Source organism: Protopterus annectens, chromosome 5.part0 (genome assembly GCF_019279795.1).
Source record: "Protopterus annectens isolate FY-2018-M chromosome 5.part0, PAN1.0, whole genome shotgun sequence".
NCBI lineage: Eukaryota > Metazoa > Chordata > Ceratodontiformes > Protopteridae > Protopterus > Protopterus annectens.
This window is the reverse complement of record NC_056735.1, coordinates 891,608,783-891,621,679: the sequence shown is the minus strand read 5'-3', so window position 1 is coordinate 891,621,679 and position 12,897 is coordinate 891,608,783. Positions and strand designations below refer to the sequence as shown.

At 46.0% G+C, this 12,897-nt stretch overlaps 5 non-coding genes across 5 annotated transcripts; all 5 read right to left on the bottom strand.

The window, feature by feature from the left end:
• Positions 1–281: 281 nt before the first annotated feature.
• On the bottom strand, positions 282–352 carry TRNAG-CCC. The gene has a single exon. It is a non-coding gene; the product is annotated as a tRNA-Gly (tRNA).
• A 2,853-nt stretch (positions 353–3,205) lies between these two features.
• On the bottom strand, positions 3,206–3,275 carry TRNAG-CCC. The gene has a single exon. It is a non-coding gene; the product is annotated as a tRNA-Gly (tRNA).
• Positions 3,276–6,143: 2,868 nt separating this feature from the next.
• On the bottom strand, positions 6,144–6,213 carry TRNAG-CCC. Its single transcript has one exon. It is a non-coding gene; the product is annotated as a tRNA-Gly (tRNA).
• Positions 6,214–9,080: 2,867 nt separating this feature from the next.
• On the bottom strand, positions 9,081–9,151 carry TRNAG-CCC. Its single transcript has one exon. It is a non-coding gene; the product is annotated as a tRNA-Gly (tRNA).
• A 2,868-nt stretch (positions 9,152–12,019) lies between these two features.
• Positions 12,020–12,090, bottom strand: TRNAG-CCC. The gene has a single exon. It is a non-coding gene; the product is annotated as a tRNA-Gly (tRNA).
• Positions 12,091–12,897: the final 807 nt, after the last annotated feature.

Here is a 12,897-nt window from a genome sequence, read left to right as displayed (position 1 = left end):
AGAGTCACCTAAAGACACGCTTAGCATGTTCTCTCCTTCTGCGTGGTAATCAGTCATGACCCGAAAGAGGTTAGCTGGTTTACATCTGAAAGCCAACCGATTTTGCACGTCACGTCTAGTGGAAGTGCTGCTGCAACATCTTTAGATGGCGTGAAAGCTTTTCTGATCTCTTTCTAACACGGACGGTGCCATAAGAAGAGCTTCTTGAAAGCTTTCTGTAACAGAACATGACATGCACGACAGCACTTCTGAGGTGTGTGTGAGTATGCAAAAGCCAAAGATGCATTGGCCGGGAATCGAACCCGGGTCTCCTGCGTGGGAGGCAAGAATTCTACCACTGAACCACCAATGCAAGCACACTGCAGGCTCCTGATGGGTTCACCGAGTATCGTTCCTGCCGTATTCCAGGAGTGACCAGTACTTTGCTTTCAGGAACACGTTCCCAGGTGACAAATACACGTCACAGAATACCGTGTAGATGGCTTTGAGCTATCACCAGTAGGGAAAGAGTCTGGTCTCATGAGCGTGACTAGAGCAGTGCAAGGCCAAGCTGGATAGACAGAGATTCTTGCAGAAAGTAAACTGATGTCACAGCAACCTGGCAAGGGCTGTGCTACGTTTTACTGGCAGACAAAGCAATCAGTGATAAGCCTAATGGATTTCTGAACCACTTCTGCAAAGGAGCACACTCTCCAGCATTTGTTAGCACATCCTTACCTGTAAACTCTTAAAGAGCACTGACTCCTCAAAAGTGGATGTCAAATGGCTTGCACAAGAGGAGGAGCTTACCAGACATAGTTAAAAGACAGAGAGAACCAGAGCCGTACTGCCTCTGAGAGCACAAGGGGAACACTGATTTGTACAATTCTCTTAGTGGCCCTCCTTTCTGGAGGATACAATGCTTCGGAAGCTCTTTATTTTTCCTGCATCATGCACCTTGCAAAGATGTGGGAAAGGCCAGCAGGAAATAAAGCCCAGGCCACATGCATGGCAGGCAAGAATTCAACCGCTCAACTACCAAAGCTCACATCCCCAGTGTTGTCACAGACCCATCACACCTGCACCGACAGAAGCAAGCAGTCTTTTCCTTCATGCTCTTCTTCCTAAGGGAAAAATATCTTTCGCTTAACCTAAAGTTGTTCAGGCTAGCTTTTAGGATTCACAGTCTGAACGAATGACTTCTGGAAGCAATCGTTATGTGAAATGTCAATCTACGCTACCTGGCACCATGCGGTCTATTCCTTTCATGGGAGAAGGACACCTCGACTCTCTACTAAGATAAGACACGGTACAATCTTGTTAAGATTTTAAAAGTCTTCTCAGCTCCTTCTGCTCTATCTTGGGCTGCTGCGACCACCGTGAGCCCCTTATGGGAGCATTCGGTCAGCAGGTGCCGTACAGCTCACTTGCCCTAAAGGGTGAGTGACTCACAGACAGGACTAGAAGTTCAAACGTCAGTTAGTCTCACTTTCACGCTTAAATCTGGGCTACTTTATTTTCATTTTTCACTTATAAGGAACCTGCTCTTTATTTTTGCCTACCATCTTGCACTCTCCAGGGTATCAAATGTCTGATCCTCCGACCAAACCCTTATTTGTGCAGATTGTGCACCTGCTTGCTTGCTTAGCTTGTGAAGACTACATTGCATTATTTTTATTTCTTTGTCCTGGAAAGGCCCTGAGAAATGTCTGTATTCCGGGTCAGATATGGATTCCCCGAAAAGAGAGAGAGAGAGAGGGAGAGACTTCCAGATTTGACAGACAATTCTGTGGGGCAGAAAGCCTACCTCAGCACAGAGCTGGGACATTCTGTCTGGGGGCTTAGTCTCCAAACTGGAGTAGTGCTCAGCTCTGCATACTGCTTTAGCTAGGCTCGGTGGATGTTTTTTTTTTCCCCCACCCTGCCCACCCCTCCTTTATTGCAGTCTTTAAATACTCTTTCTAAAATCTATTCTCCAATCACTATTCCCATGCTAGTGTCAGCTTCACGGCATTGGGTGTAGCACCTTAAAGAGTACTGTAGCCACTCTGTCTGCCTTGATTCTTGTAGCTAGAAAGTCATACAGTTTCCATGTCAGAATTCAATTTTCCTGGTGCTGCCTCTGCTTGTGTTGCTGTTACATTTCCTTTCTATCATCACTGTTTCCTCCCCAGCTGTACCTGATGCTTCTGCAGCCCTAGACCAGGTGCCTAACAATATATCCTGGCTCATGTCTGCTGCTCAAAAAAGCAAGACACAATTCATCCATAGCTTGAGCCTGTCTCTACATTCAAGAAAATAATCTGAACTCCAACTCTTCTCATTTCAGTCTTGTGGTGCACCTGAGAGATGGATCTCAGACTTTTCCCAACTAAATCCTCAGACTCCATCTGTAGCAGTCACTCGTGTGTCAGGAGAGAAACAGTTTAATGCATGCGCATTTAACGTCTTTGTGGGGTAAAATCTGAAAATCTGAGGGGGGGTGAACGTAGGTTTGCCAGCACAGAACCCCGATTTTTGAAAACGTGGCTCACTGAACGTTAAAAGGACAGCAACGTTTTACTGTGAGAGTTTGAGAAAATTTGTGAAAATGCACAATGGCGCATGTTTCAGTAGCAACAGATGTTCCATTGTGGTGATCCTTAAAACAGGAGACTGTATCTTCCAAATGGAAGATAACCACTGGCTGGTATCTACTGGCCTATACTGGCCGTGACTGGTACACGCCTTGCTGTGCTGGAGTCTCCTTGTCGGCGGTGGTGATATCTTTTGAGCTACCCACCCTTAGCGATACTCAATGAAAGGCAGTATGTTGGAACTGTATCATCTGATCGTTTTATCACACAAGACCGTTTCCCAGAAAACATTTCTTTGTTGCATCAAGAAACAGATTTCATTTGCAGCATAATGCAACCTGCAGTCTTCTGGTCACTTGAGTCAGAATGGAGAGTCACCTAAAGACACGCTTAGCATGTTCTCTCCTTCTGCGTGGTAATCAGTCATGACCCGAAGAGGTTAGCTGGTTTACATCTGAAAGCCAACCGATTTTGCACGTCACGTCTAGTGGAAGTGCTGCTGCAACATCTTTAGATGTCGTGAAAGCTTTTCTGATCTCTTTCTAACACGGACGGTGCCATAAGAAGAGCTTCTTGAAAGCTTTCTGTAACAGAACATGACATGCACGACAGCACTTCTGAGGTGTGTGTGAGTATGCAAAAGCCAAAGATGCATTGGCCGGGAATCGAACCGGGTCTCCTGCGTGGGAGGCAAGAATTCTACCACTGAACCACCAATGCAAGCACACTGCAGGCTCCTGATGGGTTCACCGAGTATCGTTCCTGCCGTATTCCAGGAGTGACCAGTACTTTGCTTTCAGGAACACGTTCCCAGGTGACAAATACACGTCACAGAATACCGTGTAGATGGCTTTGAGCTATCACCAGTAGGGAAAGAGTCTGGTCTCATGAGCGTGACTAGAGCAGTGCAAGGCCAAGCTGGATAGACAGAGATTCTTGCAGAAAGTAAACTGATGTCACAGCAACCTGGCAAGGGCTGTGCTACGTTTTACTGGCAGACAAAGCAATCAGTGATAAGCCTAATGGATTTCTGAACCACTTCTGCAAAGGAGCACACTCTCCAGCATTTGTTAGCACATCCTTACCTGTAAACTCTTAAAGAGCACTGACTCCTCAAAAGTGGATGTCAAATGGCTTGCGCACGAGGAGGAGCTTAGGCGACATAGTTAAAAGACAGAGAGAACCAGAGCCGTACTGCCTCTGAGAGCACAAGGGGAACACTGATTTGTACAATTCTCTTAGTGGCCCTCCTTTCTGGAGGATACAATGCTTCAGAAGCTCTTTATTTTTCCTGCATCATGCACCTTGCAAAGATGTGGGAAAGGCCAGCAGGAAATAAAGCCCAGGCCACATGCATGGCAGGCAAGAATTCAACCGCTCAACTACCAAAGCTCACATCCCCAGTGTTGTCACAGACCCATCACACCTGCACCGACAGAAGCAAGCAGTCTTTTCCTTCATGCTCTTCTTCCTAAGGGAAAAATATCTTTCGCTTAACCTAAAGTTGTTCAGGCTAGCTTTTAGGATTCACAGTCTGAACGAATGACTTCTGGAAGCAATCGTTATGTGAAATGTCAATCTACGCTACCTGGCACCATGCGGTCTATTCCTTTCATGGGAGAAGGACACCTCGACTCTCTACTAAGATAAGACACGGTACAATCTTGTTAAGATTTTAAAAGTCTTCTCAGCTCCTTCTGCTCTATCTTGGGCTGCTGCGACCACCGTGAGCCCCTTATGGGAGCATTCGGTCAGCAGGTGCCGTACAGCTCACTTGCCCTAAAGGGTGAGTGACTCACAGACAGGACTAGAAGTTCAAACGTCAGTTAGTCTCACTTTCACGCTTAAATCTGGGCTACTTTATTTTCATTTTTCACTTATAAGGAACCTGCTCTTTATTTTTGCCTACCATCTTGCACTCTCCAGGGTATCAAATGTCTGATCCTCCGACCAAACCCTTATTTGTGCAGATTGTGCACCTGCTTGCTTGCTTAGCTTGTGAAGACTACATTGCATTATTTTTATTTCTTTGTCCTGGAAAGGCCCTGAGAAATGTCTGTATTCCGGGTCAGATATGGATTCCCCGAAAAGAGAGAGAGAGAGAGAGAGAGAGAGAGGGAGAGACTTCCAGATTTGACAGACAATTCTGTGGGGCAGAAAGCCTACCTCAGCACAGAGCTGGGACATTCTGTCTGGGGGCTTAGTCTCCAAACTGGAGTAGTGCTCAGCTCTGCATACTGCTTTAGCTAGGCTCGGTGGATGTTTTTTTTTTTTCCCCCACCCTGCCCACCCCTCCTTTATTGCAGTCTTTAAATACTCTTTCTAAAATCTATTCTCCAATCACTATTCCCATGCTAGTGTCAGCTTCACGGCATTGGGTGTAGCACCTTAAAGAGTACTGTAGCCACTCTGTCTGCCTTGATTCTTGTAGCTAGAAAGTCATACAGTTTCCATGTCAGAATTCAATTTTCCTGGTGCTGCCTCTGCTTGTGTTGCTGTTACATTTCCTTTCTATCATCACTGTTTCCTCCCCAGCTGTACCTGATGCTTCTGCAGCCCTAGACCAGGTGCCTAACAATATATCCTGGCTCATGTCTGCTGCTCAAAAAAGCAAGACACAATTCATCCATAGCTTGAGCCTGTCTCTACATTCAAGAAAATAATCTGAACTCCAACTCTTCTCATTTCAGTCTTGTGGTGCACCTGAGAGATGGATCTCAGACTTTTCCCAACTAAATCCTCAGACTCCATCTGTAGCAGTCACTCGTGTGTCAGGAGAGAAACAGTTTAATGCATGCGCATTTAACGTCTTTGTGGGGTAAAATCTGAAAATCTGAGGGGGGGTGAACGTAGGTTTGCCAGCACAGAACCCCGATTTTTGAAAACGTGGCTCACTGAACGTTAAAAGGACAGCAACGTTTTACTGTGAGAGTTTGAGAAAATTTGTGAAAATGCACAATGGCGCATGTTTCAGTAGCAACAGATGTTCCATTGTGGTGATCCTTAAAACAGGAGACTGTATCTTCCAAATGGAAGATAACCACTGGCTGGTATCTACTGGCCTATACTGGCCGTGACCGGTACACGCCTTGCTGTGCTGGAGTCTCCTTGTCGGCGGTGGTGATATCTTTTGAGCTACCCACCCTTAGCGATACTCAATGAAAGGCAGTATGTTGGAACTGTATCATCTGATCGTTTTATCACACAAGACCGTTTCCCAGAAAACATTTCTTTGTTGCATCAAGAAACAGATTTCATTTGCAGCATAATGCAACCTGCAGTCTTCTGGTCACTTGAGTCAGAATGGAGAGTCACCTAAAGACACGCTTAGCATGTTCTCTCCTTCTGCGTGGTAATCAGTCATGACCCGAAAGAGGTTAGCTGGTTTACATCTGAAAGCCAACCGATTTTGCACGTCACGTCTAGTGGAAGTGCTGCTGCAACATCTTTAGATGACGTGAAAGCTTTTCTGATCTCTTTCTAACACGGACGGTGCCATAAGAAGAGCTTCTTGAAAGCTTTCTGTAACAGAACATGACATGCACGACAGCACTTCTGAGGTGTGTGTGAGTATGCAAAAGCCAAAGATGCATTGGCCGGGAATCGAACCGGGTCTCCTGCGTGGGAGGCAAGAATTCTACCACTGAACCACCAATGCAAGCACACTGCAGGCTCCTGATGGGTTCACCGAGTATCGTTCCTGCCGTATTCCAGGAGTGACCAGTACTTTGCTTTCAGGAACACGTTCCCAGGTGACAAATACACGTCACAGAATACCGTGTAGATGGCTTTGAGCTATCACCAGTAGGGAAAGAGTCTGGTCTCATGAGCGTGACTAGAGCAGTGCAAGGCCAAGCTGGATAGACAGAGATTCTTGCAGAAAGTAAACTGATGTCACAGCAACCTGGCAAGGGCTGTGCTACGTTTTACTGGCAGACAAAGCAATCAGTGATAAGCCTAATGGATTTCTGAACCACTTCTGCAAAGGAGCACACTCTCCAGCATTTGTTAGCACATCCTTACCTGTAAACTCTTAAAGAGCACTGACTCCTCAAAAGTGGATGTCAAATGGCTTGCGCACGAGGAGGAGCTTACCGGACATAGTTAAAAGACAGAGAGAACCAGAGCCGTACTGCCTCTGAGAGCACAAGGGGAACACTGATTTGTACAATTCTCTTAGTGGCCCTCCTTTCTGGAGGATACAATGCTTCAGAAGCTCTTTATTTTTCCTGCATCATGCACCTTGCAAAGATGTGGGAAAGGCCAGCAGGAAATAAAGCCCAGGCCACATGCATGGCAGGCAAGAATTCAACCGCTCAACTACCAAAGCTCACATCCCCAGTGTTGTCACAGACCCATCACACCTGCACCGACAGAAGCAAGCAGTCTTTTCCTTCATGCTCTTCTTCCTAAGGGAAAAATATCTTTCGCTTAACCTAAAGTTGTTCAGGCTAGCTTTTAGGATTCACAGTCTGAACGAATGACTTCTGGAAGCAATCGTTATGTGAAATGTCAATCTACGCTACCTGGCACCATGCGGTCTATTCCTTTCATGGGAGAAGGACACCTCGACTCTCTACTAAGATAAGACACGGTACAATCTTGTTAAGATTTTAAAAGTCTTCTCAGCTCCTTCTGCTCTATCTTGGGCTGCTGCGACCACCGTGAGCCCCTTATGGGAGCATTCGGTCAGCAGGTGCCGTACAGCTCACTTGCCCTAAAGGGTGAGTGACTCACAGACAGGACTAGAAGTTCAAACGTCAGTTAGTCTCACTTTCACGCTTAAATCTGGGCTACTTTATTTTCATTTTTCACTTATAAGGAACCTGCTCTTTATTTTTGCCTACCATCTTGCACTCTCCAGGGTATCAAATGTCTGATCCTCCGACCAAACCCTTATTTGTGCAGATTGTGCACCTGCTTGCTTGCTTAGCTTGTGAAGACTACATTGCATTATTTTTATTTCTTTGTCCTGGAAAGGCCCTGAGAAATGTCTGTATTCCGGGTCAGATATGGATTCCCCGAAAAGAGAGAGAGAGAGAGAGAGAGAGAGAGAGGGAGAGACTTCCAGATTTGACAGACAATTCTGTGGGGCAGAAAGCCTACCTCAGCACAGAGCTGGGACATTCTGTCTGGGGGCTTAGTCTCCAAACTGGAGTAGTGCTCAGCTCTGCATACTGCTTTAGCTAGGCTCGGTGGATGTTTTTTTTTCCCCCACCCTGCCCACCCCTCCTTTATTGCAGTCTTTAAATACTCTTTCTAAAATCTATTCTCCAATCACTATTCCCATGCTAGTGTCAGCTTCACGGCATTGGGTGTAGCACCTTAAAGAGTACTGTAGCCACTCTGTCTGCCTTGATTCTTGTAGCTAGAAAGTCATACAGTTTCCATGTCAGAATTCAATTTTCCTGGTGCTGCCTCTGCTTGTGTTGCTGTTACATTTCCTTTCTATCATCACTGTTTCCTCCCCAGCTGTACCTGATGCTTCTGCAGCCCTAGACCAGGTGCCTAACAATATATCCTGGCTCATGTCTGCTGCTCAAAAAAGCAAGACACAATTCATCCATAGCTTGAGCCTGTCTCTACATTCAAGAAAATAATCTGAACTCCAACTCTTCTCATTTCAGTCTTGTGGTGCACCTGAGAGATGGATCTCAGACTTTTCCCAACTAAATCCTCAGACTCCATCTGTAGCAGTCACTCGTGTGTCAGGAGAGAAACAGTTTAATGCATGCGCATTTAACGTCTTTGTGGGGTAAAATCTGAAAATCTGAGGGGGGGTGAACGTAGGTTTGCCAGCACAGAACCAAGATTTTTGAAAACGTGGCTCACTGAACGTTAAAAGGACAGCAACGTTTTACTGTGAGAGTTTGAGAAAATTTGTGAAAATGCACAATGGCGCATGTTTCAGTAGCAACAGATGTTCCATTGTGGTGATCCTTAAAACAGGAGACTGTATCTTCCAAATGGAAGATAACCACTGGCTGGTATCTACTGGCCTATACTGGCCGTGACCGGTACACGCCTTGCTGTGCTGGAGTCTCCTTGTCGGCGGTGGTGATATCTTTTGAGCTACCCACCCTTAGCGATACTCAATGAAAGGCAGTATGTTGGAACTGTATCATCTGATCGTTTTATCACACAAGACCGTTTCCCAGAAAACATTTCTTTGTTGCATCAAGAAACAGATTTCATTTGCAGCATAATGCAACCTGCAGTCTTCTGGTCACTTGAGTCAGAATGGAGAGTCACCTAAAGACACGCTTAGCATGTTCTCTCCTTCTGCGTGGTAATCAGTCATGACCCGAAAGAGGTTAGCTGGTTTACATCTGAAAGCCAACCGATTTTGCACGTCACGTCTAGTGGAAGTGCTGCTGCAACATCTTTAGATGACGTGAAAGCTTTTCTGATCTCTTTCTAACACGGACGGTGCCATAAGAAGAGCTTCTTGAAAGCTTTCTGTAACAGAACATGACATGCACGACAGCACTTCTGAGGTGTGTGTGAGTATGCAAAAGCCAAAGATGCATTGGCTGAGAATTGAACCAGGGTCTCCTGCGTGGGAGGCAAGAATTCTACCACTGAACCACCAATGCAAGCACACTGCAGGCTCCTGATGGGTTCACCGAGTATCGTTCCTGCCGTATTCCAGGAGTGACCAGTACTTTGCTTTCAGGAACACGTTCCCAGGTGACAAATACACGTCACAGAATACCGTGTAGATGGCTTTGAGCTATCACCAGTAGGGAAAGAGTCTGGTCTCATGAGCGTGACTAGAGCAGTGCAAGGCCAAGCTGGATAGACAGAGATTCTTGCAGAAAGTAAACTGATGTCACAGCAACCTGGCAAGGGCTGTGCTACGTTTTACTGGCAGACAAAGCAATCAGTGATAAGCCTAATGGATTTCTGAACCACTTCTGCAAAGGAGCACACTCTCCAGCATTTGTTAGCACATCCTTACCTGTAAACTCTTAAAGAGCACTGACTCCTCAAAAGTGGATGTCAAATGGCTTGCACGAGGAGGAGCTTACCGGACATAGTTAAAAGACAGAGAGAACCAGAGCCGTACTGCCTCTGAGAGCACAAGGGGAACACTGATTTGTACAATTCTCTTAGTGGCCCTCCTTTCTGGAGGATACAATGCTTAGACTGCTCTTTATTTTTCCTGCATCATGCACCTTGCAAAGATGTGGGAAAGGCCAGCAGGAAATAAAGCCCAGGCCACATGCATGGCAGGCAAGAATTCAACCGCTCAACTACCAAAGCTCACATCCCCAGTGTTGTCACAGACCCATCACACCTGCACCGACAGAAGCAAGCAGTCTTTTCCTTCATGCTCTTCTTCCTAAGGGAAAAATATCTTTCGCTTAACCTAAAGTTGTTCAGGCTAGCTTTTAGGATTCACAGTCTGAACGAATGACTTCTGGAAGCAATCGTTATGTGAAATGTCAATCTACGCTACCTGGCACCATGCGGTCTATTCCTTTCATGGGAGAAGGACACCTCGACTCTCTACTAAGATAAGACACGGTACAATCTTGTTAAGATTTTAAAAGTCTTCTCAGCTCCTTCTGCTCTATCTTGGGCTGCTGCGACCACCGTGAGCCCCTTATGGGAGCATTCGGTCAGCAGGTGCCGTACAGCTCACTTGCCCTAAAGGGTGAGTGACTCACAGACAGGACTAGAAGTTCAAACGTCAGTTAGTCTCACTTTCACGCTTAAATCTGGGCTACTTTATTTTCATTTTTCACTTATAAGGAACCTGCTCTTTATTTTTGCCTACCATCTTGCACTCTCCAGGGTATCAAATGTCTGATCCTCCGACCAAACCCTTATTTGTGCAGATTGTGCACCTGCTTGCTTGCTTAGCTTGTGAAGACTACATTGCATTATTTTTATTTCTTTGTCCTGGAAAGGCCCTGAGAAATGTCTGTATTCCGGGTCAGATATGGATTCCCCGAAAAGAGAGAGAGAGAGAGAGAGAGAGAGAGAGAGGGAGAGACTTCCAGATTTGACAGACAATTCTGTGGGGCAGAAAGCCTACCTCAGCACAGAGCTGGGACATTCTGTCTGGGGGCTTAGTCTCCAAACTGGGGTAGTGCTCAGCTCTGCATACTGCTTTAGCTAGGCTCGGTGGATGTTTTTTTTTTTCCCCCACCCTGCCCACCCCTCCTTTATTGCAGTCTTTAAATACTCTTTCTAAAATCTATTCTCCAATCACTATTCCCATGCTAGTGTCAGCTTCACGGCATTGGGTGTAGCACCTTAAAGAGTACTGTAGCCACTCTGTCTGCCTTGATTCTTGTAGCTAGAAAGTCATACAGTTTCCATGTCAGAATTCAATTTTCCTGGTGCTGCCTCTGCTTGTGTTGCTGTTACATTTCCTTTCTATCATCACTGTTTCCTCCCCAGCTGTACCTGATGCTTCTGCAGCCCTAGACCAGGTGCCTAACAATATATCCTGGCTCATGTCTGCTGCTCAAAAAAGCAAGACACAATTCATCCATAGCTTGAGCCTGTCTCTACATTCAAGAAAATAATCTGAACTCCAACTCTTCTCATTTCAGTCTTGTGGTGCACCTGAGAGATGGATCTCAGACTTTTCCCAACTAAATCCTCAGACTCCATCTGTAGCAGTCACCCGTGTGTCAGGAGAGAAACAGTTTAATGCATGCGCATTTAACGCCTTTGTGGGGTAAAATCTGAAAATCTGAGGGGGGGTGAACGTAGGTTTGCCAGCACAGAACCCCGATTTTTGAAAACGTGGCTCACTGAACGTTAAAAGGACAGCAACGTTTTACTGTGAGAGTTTGAGAAAATTTGTGAAAATGCACAATGGCGCATGTTTCAGTAGCAACAGATGTTCCATTGTGGTGATCCTTAAAACAGGAGACTGTATCTTCCAAATGGAAGATAACCACTGGCTGGTATCTACTGGCCTATACTGGCCGTGACCGTACACGCCTTGCTGTGCTGGAGTCTCCTTGTCGGCGGTGGTGATATCTTTTGAGCTACCCACCCTTAGCGATACTCAATGAAAGGCAGTATGTTGGAACTGTATCATCTGATCGTTTTATCACACAAGACCGTTTCCCAGAAAACATTTCTTTGTTGCATCAAGAAACAGATTTCATTTGCAGCATAATGCAACCTGCAGTCTTCTGGTCACTTGAGTCAGAATGGAGAGTCACCTAAAGACACGCTTAGCATGTTCTCTCCTTCTGCGTGGTAATCAGTCATGACCCGAAAGAGGTTAGCTGGTTTACATCTGAAAGCCAACCGATTTTGCACGTCACGTCTAGTGGAAGTGCTGCTGCAACATCTTTAGATGACGTGAAAGCTTTTCTGATCTCTTTCTAACACGGACGGTGCCATAAGAAGAGCTTCTTGAAAGCTTTCTGTAACAGAACATGACATGCACGACAGCACTTCTGAGGTGTGTGTGAGTATGCAAAAGCCAAAGATGCATTGGCCAGGAATCGAACCCGGGTCTCCTGCGTGGGAGGCAAGAATTCTACCACTGAACCACCAATGCAAGCACACTGCAGGCTCCTGATGGGTTCACCGAGTATCGTTCCTGCCGTATTCCAGGAGTGACCAGTACTTTGCTTTCAGGAACACGTTCCCAGGTGACAAATACACGTCACAGAATACCGTGTAGATGGCTTTGAGCTATCACCAGTAGGGAAAGAGTCTGGTCTCATGAGCGTGACTAGAGCAGTGCAAGGCCAAGCTGGATAGACAGAGATTCTTGCAGAAAGTAAACTGATGTCACAGCAACCTGGCAAGGGCTGTGCTACGTTTTACTGGCAGACAAAGCAATCAGTGATAAGCCTAATGGATTTCTGAACCACTTCTGCAAAGGAGCACACTCTCCAGCATTTGTTAGCACATCCTTACCTGTAAACTCTTAAAGAGCACTGACTCCTCAAAAGTGGATGTCAAATGGCTTGCACGAGGAGGAGCTTACCGGACATAGTTAAAAGACAGAGAGAACCAGAGCCGTACTGCCTCTGAGAGCACAAGGGGAACACTGATTTGTACAATTCTCTTAGTGGCCCTCCTTTCTGGAGGATACAATGCTTCAGAAGCTCTTTATTTTTCCTGCATCATGCACCTTGCAAAGATGTGGGAAAGGCCAGCAGGAAATAAAGCCCAGGCCACATGCATGGCAGGCAAGAATTCAACCGCTCAACTACCAAAGCTCACATCCCCAGTGTTGTCACAGACCCATCACACCTGCACCGACAGAAGCAAGCAGTCTTTTCCTTCATGCTCTTCTTCCTAAGGGAAAAATATCTTTCGCTTAACCTAAAGTTGTTCAGGCTAGCTTTTAGGATTC